The sequence below is a fragment of the Eptesicus fuscus genome, chromosome 1, assembly GCF_027574615.1.
Source record: "Eptesicus fuscus isolate TK198812 chromosome 1, DD_ASM_mEF_20220401, whole genome shotgun sequence".
NCBI classification, from domain to species: Eukaryota; Metazoa; Chordata; class Mammalia; order Chiroptera; family Vespertilionidae; genus Eptesicus; species Eptesicus fuscus.
The window spans coordinates 95,478,801-95,492,800 of NC_072473.1; the positions used below are offsets into that span (position 1 = coordinate 95,478,801).

Here is a 14,000-nt window from a genome sequence, read left to right on the forward strand (position 1 = left end):
GTAAGAACTTAACTGTGCACTGAAGTCCCACTGTTACACCATTCTTAGTGTCAGAGCCATGCAACTGCTTGGGAGTGGCAAGTCCATGCTTCATCAAGGTGTTTCTAGCACTGCCGGTAACTGAATACCACTGGACTTGATCCAAGGTGAGTTATGCCAAATTCCATGCTATGTACTGTATAGAGAGGATTATATGATGTTTAGAGACCAATATGTTGTGTTCTGTACTTGTCTATTATTGTATAATACAAGATCCTCCAGACAAGAAAAAAGTACACTGTCTCAAGTCCTGTTTACTGCTCCTGATGCCCAGGACATTAAGGTATATGTTAAGAGTATAAGACACAAGAATGATTTTTTTAAAGCTCCACAAATGCATATCACTAGAACATGAAATAAGGAAATACTTAGAAAACCATCAACCACAAGTTCTTGAGAGAATGAGACTGCTCTGCAAAGAGAGCAAAAATTATATAAAAGAAACAAGTAAATCACACCACAAATCTGAGAGCTTCTGCTCAGTGATGGAAGCTTCTGATATGTTTCTATGCTCATGCTTTTCATTTATCATTTATAAGCACAACTGGGAAATGAGACAATAAAAATAAACAAAAATGGTAAGCAATTACTAAAGACTGAACAAGAAGGAAAGTGAATTAGAAAGGGTAACATAGAGAAAGCCTCATGATACTGTCCAGATTTCCTTAATCCCTTTCTTCACACAGACTGAGTCCAAGTGCCTAGCATTTGTCATTTCAGCTTATTAGTTAATCTCTGTTCACACCTTCACTTCAGAGGCACTCATGTATACATAAAATTGTCTGCCCCAAATAATAGATTCAAAATGTGTAATATTTGAAAAATCATTATAAACATACTATCTTGCCATGGTGGCACTCTAGATAATATAAAGGACATTCATATTCATTCTTTCATTGGATATTTAAAACAAATAATTTGAAACTTTTTATCCTACATTCTTCTGATATGTATATGCTCACATGAATACTTTCTAAATAAATGTATTTTGTATTTCATAGATGTTATCTATCACTGTTAGTAAATTAACTTTCACAGTAGCCTTAAAATGTCAATCCTTTCATGAAAAGCAAAATTAAAAACAACAACCCCCAATTGAAAGCCCTGTTGGAGGCCATAAAAATCCTTGTTAATGGACTTGGTATTAAATAGAAACTATGGGCATATGGCACAATATACTGCTGAAAGTGTAGCTAGAGCCCCTTTGGGGAAATAAAACAATAGAACCTATGTTTTGCAAACCTGATCTTCATGGGGGCAGTCTGCTTCGTGGCACTTTTTAAAATTCTAAATCCTCACCTTCATGTGCAGAGAACCTGATTAGCTAAGCTAGCTAACTTCTGACTATGAAAGCAAGTTCACCTACTGGCACCTGTATAAACAGAAACCTGGTTGTGAATTTAATCTAAAAGGGATTCATCCAGCATGCAATATTACCACAGACATGCCCCTTCCTCATTCAGGCAAGTAAGTCACTAAGGACTTACAGGAGAGAGCACTCGAAGGCTCATTTTGCAAGGAGGAGAAACAGGAGCATTATTTTACTACTGTGATAGAGGAGGGGGTGAAGGAAGAGAGCATTTTTCAATAAATGTAGTATTTATACAAAAATATGTGTACTGAAACAAACTGAAATGGACAGCACATTTATCAGAGAGAAAAGACTTATTCAAACAGAGCTCTCATGTTACCTCTGTTTTTGTTTGAGATATTTGTATTTTAATACCTTTGCATTCCAGCTTCTCCTCTTACTGCATGTGAAGCTAAAGTTTTACTCCATACTCATGATTTTGCTGTTAGCTAAATGATCAATCATGCTATCACCAATTTCACATTGAGACTTCATGGCAGGATGAAATCAGAGAACAAAATGGCTGTGGGGGAAGAATCTTTTTTTTTAATACAGCTATTTTGAGGAACAGACAAAATGGAAGAAAAAAAAACAAACACCAGAAAACATATGAAGTGTAAATGCATCTATCTAATCTATCTATAAGGCAGATCTATTGCAAAGCTTTCCACAGCACGAAAGTAATTGTATGATGCATCTGAGTATTGAGACTAGTAAAATACTATAAACTAGTTACAACTAAATGCCAATATTTTAGTCCATTGACTGTTGGCACTGATTTGTATTTACTGCATGTCTCTAAACTATATGAACACAAAGAATACACTGAAGGCTACTTATGAAATGAAGCTCAATTTTATATTTACAGCCAGAAAAATGTTTTAAGAAAACCCAACAGGCACAAATCCCAAACAAGAGTAATAAAGGGTATCAGAATAGAGCCTCATAATATTTTTGAATAATTGATGTTAGAGCCTATTCTGTAGGTGTGGAGTCCTACTCACATACAACATAGGAGCTGGGAAGGAGAAGAAACTCTAAGATATAAAAACCCCAACAGTGGTTTGGAAGCAAGATATTCAGGAGAAAGCAGGAAAGCCTGGATTTTTATTAAGAATTGAACCTCTTCGATTTAACTTTGGCAAGCAAGTAATGCCTATTCCTTTTAATATTGATACTAGATTTAAATGCAAGTTTTGGATGACTGCTCTCTAAAGATTGAACTGATGGAAATGATCTACTATTACAAGGGCAGATCATGCTTGCTTAAAATAAATCACTTTAACTTTGCTTTTGTAATACATTCATGATACAAACAATTCTCTCTTCATGCAAGACCTAACATTAATTCTAATCTTATAGTGCTCTCTACTGGTGATAAATTATGTGAAACCTCATTAGGTATCGAAAGGCCTAATTAACTTTTCATCTTAGGTTCAGATTATCATTCAAGTCCAGTGTAGCACCTCCCAATTCACTGAACTGGGCAATCAGAATCTAAAGAGCACCAAGAATCACCTTCATGTAAGAAGGGAAAGAGGCCTTAGTGCCTCCCCCCACACACTATGCACTATGCATCAAAGGCACCCAAGAAAAAGGGTCCCCAAGTTCAGAACAGGGCTATTTAGGCATGCTTATTGCAAAGCAGATCAAGTGAAAATGATGAATGAGGAATTAATAGTTGGATTGGAATCCTGGCTTTGAGCCACAATAGCCTTGTGACTCTGAGGAAGGCATTTTACCTTTGAAGCTTTAATTTCCTCATCAGTAAAACAGAAATTATAATTCCTGTCCTACCTGTATTACTATGCTGTTGTAACAAATGAGATCACAGGTAAAGTCATACTTTATAAAAATAATGCTATTACTATTATCACTATTATCACAGTAAAAGAGATATTATTTTCTTTAGATGAGCCTTAAATCATTTTTTTTAATCAGTGGAATTTTCAAAAACATAATCTTACATGAAACTTTAATATATTGAACTGATTTCATTAGTAGAAGCATATGGTGTAAGTGCAAAGGTATAACTATTTACTTATCAAGTCAGTTAATAACAAGAACAAAAACTGCATGTACATGAAATTTTGAAATCTGGGGTTATGGTTGTCAATTAAACTGACATTTGACTTAATATCTATCTATTCTTGGACTTCTTTTAGTAGCTTAGTATCAGCAAAATTATAATTCAAAAATAATGAACAACATAGACTGATGAACAAGAACAGACCCAGAAACAAGGAGGCATGGATCAGACTGTCGGGCCTCAGGGGGAGGGTAGGGAAGGGTGGGGGTAAAAGAGAGAGATCAACCAAAGGACTTGTGTGCAAGCATATGAGCCTAACCAGCGGTTAAGGACAACAAGGGGGTGGGAGCTGAAAGGTTTGCGACGCAGGAAACAAGACACAGAGTCCAGGCCATGGAAAGGGGGGAGGTTTTAATCTTGCGCTCCCAGGCGAAACTCACCGGTCCGAGAGTGGGCCAGGGGAGTTCGCGCCAAAACAGGGGCTTAGGTACTTCCTTTATACAGCCATTTGGTGAGGGGAGGGTGGAGAGCATGAGAGATGTGGAATTCCTGCCTCGGGCAGGGGTTTGGGAAGGCTAGCAAGGTTCTGGGAAGAGGCCAGTTATCTGCCAGTTATCTTCATCACCATCTACCTTGCGGGTGCTTGCATGGCTGTGGTCTTTCCCCCATGCCTCCACCTAACAGGAGCGTGTGTGGGGAGGGGTGTGGGATGGAATGGGGGAATGAGGACAAATATGTGATACCTTAATCAATAAAGAAATTAAAAAACAAAAACAAAACAAAGAGATAAGTACCGTATTTTTTCGTGTATAAGACGCCCCTTCCCCCACACACACTTTTCCAACCCAAAATTAAGAAATCACTATTTTAAGCATTTTGCTGGTTTTCCTGTTAAAGCCTTCTTCTTTTATGGCATATTAAGGAGTTGTTCTTCCTGTTTTCTCCCCCACTGTCTGATCATATACACAGTGGGAGGAAGTCCAAATTGTCTTTCTGCAGCTCTATTTCCATGCTCTTTTGCATAGCTGATTACATTCAGTTTGAATTTTGCAGAGTAAGACAATCGCTTACTGGTACTTATCTTTTTTTATTTTTTGACATCTTTATGGGTTCAGAATGCTCTGGTCCCTGTTGCATCTGTGCACTCTCCACCTCCACCTCCAATCACGGCATCAGCTGATGTCAGTAACAATAAGGCTCATGAATCAAGGAAGCCTGTTTGACAAGGTATGGGCAGCTACCCACCCATGAAGCTCCCTCCTCCCCTGACTTCTGTGTATAAGATGCCCCTCAGTTTTTAGTTTAACAATTTTAGAAAAAAATAGCATCTTATATCTGGAAAAATATGGTAACTGTAAATGACATTTTTTAATTGCTTCAAAATCCCAGCATACATTTCAACTAAAATTATTCAAAACCTTGAACACTAAGTGGTAATAACAATAATAGCTACTGTTCATACTATTTCTTATGTACTAGGTATTTTTCTAAAGACTTCATGTATATTTATTTAATTCTCATAAGAATCCCATAAGGTAGTTGTTTCTAAAGTCACCATTTCTCACAGGTAAGGAAAGAAATTCAGACAACAGAGGTTAAGAATTGTACTCAAGGTGATACAGCAGGTTTGGTGCCACAATCTGTGCTCTTTAACCATTTTGATACATTGCCTTCTACAGAGGAAATGCTTCTTTGGAAGTTGAATCACCAAAAAGATATAACAGAGTCTTCATGGAGAGCAGCCGTGGTTTCCTGCTTTAATAGTGCTTGGACAGAATCTGGTGCTTGCACTGCAGACACCACCAGGCCAGTCTTTTGCCCCCTCACAGCGCCCTCCTCACAGCACCTCTGATGCCCAGATGACCCAAGGCCCCCTGCCTCCGCTCCAGTGCTACACAGTCGCCTCTCCTCAGCTGCCCACCATGAAGACTGGGTCCACCTCGCAGGTGCACCAGAACTACCACCAGGATTTGGAGGCCGCCATCAACTGCCAGATCAACCTGCAGCTCTATGCTTCCTACATCTACCTGTCCATGTCTTACTACTTTGACCATGATGATGTGGCTTTGAAGAACTTTGCCAAATATTTTCTTCACCAATCTGATGAGGAGAGGGAACATGCCGAGAAAATGATGAAGCTGCTGGAAAAAAAAAAAAAAGATGGCGACTGGCAGGAAGGTAGGGAGAGAGTGTGAGTGAGGAACCCATGGAGGAGAGTGTAGACGTGTGGTGTGTGTGTGTGTGTGTGTGTGTGTGTGTGTGTGTGTGTATGAGCTAGGGTCAGTTAGATTCTGCAAGTCTTCCAAGGAGCTGCCTAACTGGGCAGTCCTAGACGGCGGAGCCCCGCGCACAAAGCAGACACTTCTCCGCGGCTGGTGCGGATGCAGAGACCACGCCATCTTGAGAAACAGAGCTGCCTGAAACTAGGATCCTGGCTTCAGACACAAACCAGGACCCTACAGCCACTGGGGACAGAGAACTGCTATCACAGCTTCAGACCAACAGACAGCAAGAATCCAGACTTCCCAGCAGCAGATTTCCGTGAGTCAAAGAGCCTATCGCCCTCCCTGCAGACTCTCAGATAGCACCATAGTAACTGATAGACCCACACCTCGCCCAAGCTGCAGAGCGCCCAGGCAGGGAGGCGCTCCCCTTTAGGGAATTTTGCGCGCACAGGACAGACGCAGCTCCCCTTTGGGAAAATATGACAGCACGCACAGAAGGCTCCCCTTCAGGGAATTTTGGGGAATTTGGCTTCCGGGACACAGCTCCCCTTCAGGGAATCTTAGAGCGCGCACACAGGGGCTCCCCTTTGGGGAATTTGGTGCGCAGGACGGACTCCGCCCCTCTTCAGGAAATCTGGGAGAGTGCACAGAGGCAGCTACCCTTCAGGAATTTGAGAGTGTGAGAAGCCCTGGCCGGTTTGGCTCAGTAGAGAGAGCACACACAGGACACAGCTCCACTTCAGGGAATTTGGCACGCTGGACACAGCTGCCTGGGATCCCTGACTCACAGCACATTCACACTATGAGCCAGTGACTCCAGTTGTGGTATATGCACACACAGGGATCCTGATTTTCAACGAGAAACCGCACGAGGCAACAGAGACTCTGACACTCGATTCTTGGTGCAGACACAGGGAAACTATGACTCCTGGCACATGCTAAGGAACTCATTTTCTGCACATACCAACAGTGTGGTGCAGACAGGGCCCCTGATTCTAAGTGTGCACACGAGACCACATGGAACACCGGGGACACTGACCCTGGGCAAGCCTGGTTCCCACCAACCAATTGCAGCCACACGTCCTAGTGTCAGAGCACTTCAGTGAAACTCGGGTGGAGCAAAGTACCCACAGCACACAGCCCAGGTCCACGCAAACTGAAGCTTGAGCTTTCTGGTGATCGTCAGAATGGGGAGATGAAACAATTCACAGAAGAAGGAAAATGAGGAGTCGCCAAGAAAGGAAATTAGTGAAACTGAAGCCTGCAACATGACCGAAAAGGAGTTCAGAGTAATGGTCATGGAATTTATACATCAGATGGATGATAAAATCAACAAATTATGCAAGAATCAGGAAGAAATGAAAAGTGATATAGCTACAATCAACAACACCATGGAAAGTTTCAACAGTAGACTAGAAGAAGCAGAGGACCGAATTAGTGAGTTAGAAGATCAGGTACAGAAACAAGCTCAATCTGAACAGAAATTAGAGAAAAAAATTAAAAAGCAGGAGGAAAGTCTAAGGAAGCTTCGGGACAACATGAAACGAAATAACATGCGTATAATAGGGCTGCCAGAAGGACAAAAAGAGCAGCAGGGATTAGAAAATCTATTTGAAGAAATAATGACAGAAAACTTCCCGGATATGGGAAAGATAAAAGTTACACAAGTACAGAGAGTCCCAATCAGGATCAACCCCAAAAGACCCACACCAAGACATGTCATAATTTCAATGGCAAATATAAATGATAAAGAGAGAATCTTAAAGGCAGCAAGAGAGAGACAGAGAGTTACCTACAAAGGAACACCCATCAGATTGTCAAATGATTACTCAACAGAAACACAACAAGCTAGAAGAGAATGGAAGGAGGTATACAAAGTGTTGCAAAGCAAAGGACTGAATCCAAGAATACTATATCCAGCAAGGCTATCAATCAAAATTGAAGGGGAAATCAGGTGCTTCGAACACAAAAAAATAGGCTCAGGGAGTTTATCAACCACCAAACCAGCAATGCAAGAAATGCTAAAGGGAATACTGTAAAAAGAAGAAATAAACAGGTAAGAAGGAATACAGACACAAAAATAGATATGACTACAAACAAATACCTTTCAGTAACAACTTTAAATGTAAATGGATTAATTCTCCAATCAAAAGACATTGAGTGGCTGAATGGATAAAAAAACAGGAACCATATATATGCTGTCTACAAGAGACCCACCTAAGAACAAGAGATTCAAACAGATTGAAAGTGAAGGGATGGAAAAATATCTTTCAGGCAAATGGAAATGAAAAAAAGCTGGGATAGCAATACTTATATCTGACAAAATAGACCTCAAAGTAAATGCCATAACAAGAGATAAGGAAGGCCACTTCATAATACTAAAGGGAGAATTCCAACAAGAAGAAATAATTCTGGTAAACATATACGCACCCAATATAGGAGCACCCAAATACATAAAAAAAAACTCCTGGAGGATATCAAGGGAGAGATTAATAGCAATACCATCATAGTAGGAGACTTTAATACCCCACTATCACCATTGGACAAATCCTCTAAACAAAAAATCAGCAAAGAAACAGCAATCCTAAATGACTCACTAGACCAGATGGAATTAATTGACATCTTCAGAACATTTCACCCCAAAGCCACGGAATATACATTCTTCTCAAGTGCACATGGGTCATTTTCAAATGTAGACCATATGCTGGGTCACAGGCAAAGTCTCTTCAAATTCAAGAAGATAGAAATCATATCAAGCATCTTCTCAGATCACAGTGGCATAAAACTGGAAATCAACTACAATAAATATAATCCAAAGAAATCAAACACATGGAGACTAAACAGCATGCTATTAAACAAAGACTGGGTCACCAGAGAGATCAAGGAAGAAATAAAAAACATCATGGCAACAAATGACAATGAAAACACAACAATCCAAAATCTATGGCACACAGCGAAAGCAGTCTTGAGAGGGAAGTTCATAGCTCTACAAGCCTATTGCAAAAAACAAGAAACAATGGTAATAAATTACCTAACCCTACAACTCAAAGAGTTAGAAAAAGAGCAGCAAGAAAAGCCCAGTGTAACCAGAAGGAAGGAAATAACAAAGATCAGAGTGGAGATAAACGACATACAGACCAAAGAAACAATACAAAAGATCAACAAAACCAAGAGCTGGTTCTTTGAAAGGATAAACAAGATTGATGAACCTCTAGCCAGGCTCACCAAGAAGCAAAGAGAGAGGACCCAAATAAACAAAATCAGAAATGAAAGAGGTGAAATAACAACACACCCTGCTGAGATAAAAAGGATTGTTACAAAATACTACGAACAACTCTATTCCAACAAACTGGACAATCTGGAGGAAATGGACATATTCCTAGAAAAATATACCCTTCCAAAAATCAATCAGGAAGAATCTAAACAGCTCAACAGCCCAGTAACTATGGACAAAATTGAAGCAGTCATCAAAAAGCTTCCGGCAAACAAAAGCCCAGGACCTGACGGCTTCACAGGAGAGTTTTACCAAACATTCAAGGAAGAACTAAAACCTATCCTCCTCAGACTATTCCAAAAAATTAGAGAGGAAGGAACACTTCAAAGCTCCTTCTATGAAGCCAGCATCACCCTAATACCAAAACCAGATAAAGATAACACAATGAAAGAAAATTATAGACCAATATCCCTCATGAACATAGATGCCAAAATCCTCAACAAAATTCTAGCAAATCGAATCCAGCAGTACATCAGAAAGATCATACACCACGACCAAGTAGGATTTATCCCAGGATGCAAGGATGGTACAATATTCGCAAATCAATAAACGTGATACATCACATAAACAAATTAAGAGATAAAAACCATATAGTGATATCAATTGATGCAGAAAAAGCATTTGACAAAATTCAACACCCTTTTTTGATAAAAACTCTCAACAAGGTGGGAATAGAAGGCTCATACCTCAACATAATAAAAGCGATGTATGATAAACCCACAGCAAACATCATACTCAATGGACAAAAACTAAAAACATTTCCCCTAAGAACAGGAACAAGACAGGGATGCCCACTCTCACCACTCCTGTTTGACATAGTACTGGAAGTATTAGCCATTGCAATTAGACAAGAAGAAGAAATAAAAGGCATCCAAATTGGAAAAGAACAAGTAAAGCTGTCTTTATTTGCAGACGACATGGTATTGTACATAAAAAATCTGAAAGAATCCATCAAAAAACTCATAGACTTAATAAATGAATTTGTCAATGTAGCAGGATACAAAATTAATGCCAAGAAATCTATGGCCTTTCTATACACAAATAGTGAACTTACAGAAAGAGAGACTAAAAAGGCAATCCCATTTACCATCGCACCAAAAAAATTAAGATACCTAGGAATAAACCTAACTAAGGAGGTAAAAGACCTATATGCGGAAAACTACAGGACACTGAAAAAAGATAGAGGAAGACGTAAACAGATGGAAGAACATACCATGTTCATGGATTGGTAGAATCAATATCATTAAAATGTCCATACTACCCAAAGCAATCTATAGATTCAATGCACTCCCCATTAAAATACCAACGGCATATTTCACAGACCTTGAAAGAACTCTCCAAAAATTCATCTGGAATAAATAAAGACCCTGAATAGCCACAGAAATCCTGAGAAAGAAGAATAAAGTAAGTGGGATCTCCATACCAGATTTCAAGCTGTATTACAAAGCCACTATTCTCAATACAGCCTGGTTCTGGCACAAGAACAGACATATAGATCAATGGAACAAAATAGAGAACCCCCCAGATATTGACCCAAACCACTATGCTTAATTAATATTTGACAAAGGAGGCATGAACATACAATGGAGTCAAGACAGTCTCTTCAATAAATGGTGTTGGGAAAATTGGACAGATACATGCAAAAAAATGAAGCTAGATCACCAACTTACACCATACACAAAAATAAACTCAAAATGAATACAGGACTTAAACATAAGACAGGAAACCATAAAAATACTAGAGGAATCCTCAGGCAGCAAAATCTCAGACATATGCCAAAAGAACTTCTTCACCGATACTGCCCCTACGGCAATGGAAGCTAAAGAGAAAATAAACAAATGGGACTACATCAAAATAAAAAGCTTTTTTACAGCAAAAGAAACTATCAACAAAACAACAAGAAAGCCCACTGTATGGGACAACATATTTGCAAATGTTATCACTGATAAAGATTTAATCTCCAGCATCTACAGGCACCTTATATAACTTAATAAAAGGAAGATAGATGATCCAATAAAAAATGGGCAATGGACCTAAATAGAATCTTTTCAAAAGAAGACAGAAGGAAGGCCAAGAGACACATGAAAACATGTTCAACGTCACTAATTATCCGAGAGGTGCAAATCAAAACAACAATGCGGTACCATCTCACACCTGTCAGAATGGCAACCATCAACAAATCAACAAGCGACAATTGTTGGCGAGGATGCAGAGAAAAAGGAACCCTCCTGCACTGCTGGTGTGAATGCAGATTGGCTGTGGAGAACACTATGGAGTTTCCTCAAAAAACTGAAAATGGATCTCCCATTTGACCCAGTAATCCCACTCCTAGGAATATATCCTAAGAAACTGGGAACACCAATAAGAAAGGATATATGCACCCCTATGTTCATAGCAGCACAATTTACAATAGCTAATATCTGGAAACAGCCTAGGTGCTCATCAGCTGATGAATGGATCAGAAAACTATGGTACATCTACACAATGGAATACTATGCTGTCATAAAAAAGAAGGAATTCTTACCATTTGCAGCAACCTGGATGGAATTGGAGAACATTATGCTGAGTGAAATAAGCCAGTCAATGAAAGAAAAATACCACATGATCTCACTCATTTATGGATAATAAAGAACATTATAAACTGTTGAACAAAAGGATAGATACAGAGTCAGTAAAGCATCAAACAGTCTGTCAAAGTACAGCAGGAAGGCTAGGGATAGGTGGGGAAGATAAGAGATCAACCAAAGGACTTGTATGCATGCATATAAGCATATCCAATGGATGCAAATTCTGGGGGGTGAGGACATATATGGGAGTGGGGTGGGTGGGGGAAATGGTAAGATATGTACACATATAATACCTCAATAAAAATAATAATTAAAAAAAGAATACAAAAAAAAGAAAGAAAAGAAAATGATGAAGCTGCAGAACCAGCGAGGTGGCCGAATCTTCCTTCAGGATATCAAGAAACTCGATGGTGATGACTGGGAGTGCAATGGAGTGTGCTTTCCACTTGGGAAAAATTGTGAGTCAGTCACTACTGGACTTGCACAACCTGGCCACTGACAAAAATGACCCTCATTTGTGTGACTTCATTGAGACTCACTACCTGAATAACCAGGTGAAATTCATCAATGAATTGGGTGACCACATAACCAACTTGTGCAGGATGGGGGCCCCTGAAACTGGCATGGCAGAGTTTCTCTTTGACAAGCACACCCTGGGAGACAGTGATGAGAGTTAAGCCATAGGCTGCTCTGATCACCAAAGCAGTACTGCATGTTGGAGATACCTTTACCTTTTCTATAACTTGTACCAAATCATCCAGTCATGTCTTTCATTTGTACTATTCCTTCAAATAAAGTAATTTTGTACCAACCCCAAAAAAAGACATAGCAACTGCTAGAATTCCTGAATTGGAAGATGCTAAATTTGGAGTTAAACTATGAATTGGATTTTCAACCAGCTTAAATCTTCACTACTTGGCAAAATTATTTTCCTAAAATATCTTGTTCTGGCAGCATCCTTTAAAATATACACTGAGTGGCCAGATTATTATGATCTCTGAATGCATAATAATCTGGCCACTCAGTGTAAATCCTATATAATAAAAGGCTAATATGCAAATTGTCCCCTTGACCAAGAGTTCGACCAGCAGGCAGGCCAGCCAATCACCCATGTCCCCTCCCCCTGGCCAGGCTGGCTGGCCAAACCCCACCCATGCATACATGCATAAATTCATGCACCGGGCTTCTAATATATATATATATATATAGATATATAGATATAGATATAGATATATAGATATATAGATATATAGATACACATATATACATATATAATAATATATATATATATATATATATATATACTTAGTGGCAGATTATTATGCATTCAGAGATCATAATAATCTGGCCACTCAGTGTATATGAGATACCTCAGTGCTTATCTGTAAGGTAGTCCCTGGACATTTCAAAACAGCCAAATTTGTTTTCCATAATGACTCCATTAGAGGTTTTCATTTCATGGCTAAAACTACAACCATAAACATTGTAACATGTTGCCTTATGAAGTTCCTTCTGTTTATTAAAATTCAGATGAAAGTATTTAAAATATGTCTCAGCACTAAATGGTGTTTTATCACCAGGATATGAACTGCACACCCTCTTATTCTTGCTCTATAACTGTCCCTTGTACCTGGAGGAGAGTGTGTACCTTAGCCTCACCTGACGTTTAATTGAGCCCAGTACTCATGCATTGGAGTAGTGACCTCACATGCATAATTCTATGTTTAGGGATATGTGTCAGCTTGACATTCCAGCCACTTTTTTTTCTTTGAACTGACAATTATAGTAAATTTCAAAATCTGAGCAGCAATGTGAATGTGTTTCTTGAAAAAAGTACAGAGAACAGGGTGGGTGCCCGGAAAATATATTTTTATTGATTTCAGAGAGGAAGAGTCCAGCCATTTTTAATATTAATTTTAGATCCTTTTTATTAACAACATATACAAAAAGTTTAAATAAATAAGCACACACAGAGCAGGAGTTATATCTGCATACAAAAAAATGTTCTGCAGACAGCGCAACTAAGTGTGCTAGGAAGCTCGGAGTTGCCTCACTACTTTTCCTGCTAGAACTCTCCATCTTGTGCCTAAAGAGACCCAAAGAAAGCAACACTGGCAGTTTTGGAAGAAATAATCACCGCTGCCTTTCTCTGAGTATTTAGAAAATCTATATAAGCCCCACTATAAAATTTTGTCAATTACTGGCAACCAGTTAATAATCAGGGGAAAATGAAAATGTATGTAGTATTTTAGTACTGGTTAGAGATTAAAAAGTACTTTGTTGGTTTAGGAGTTTTAGGAGACATTATTTATAATTTGACATGCTTATAAAATTACTACATTTGGTATATTTACAGATATGAAAACCAAGAAAAATAGGGAAATGATGGAGAAGTTTGTTATCTGAAAATAAAATAATTCATTGCAAGTAAGTCCGCTCTCCTTTATTTTTTATCTCCTGTCCCTGGTCTGTACATTTCTGAAGAACATAATCTTAGAAATCTTTTAAATTCTAA

At 38.9% G+C, this 14,000-nt stretch overlaps 1 pseudogene; it reads left to right on the forward strand.

Annotated features, from left to right (window-relative positions):
- Positions 1-5,341: 5,341 nt before the first annotated feature.
- On the forward strand, positions 5,342-12,162 carry LOC129149400 (ferritin heavy chain-like; annotated as a pseudogene).
- Positions 12,163-14,000: the final 1,838 nt, after the last annotated feature.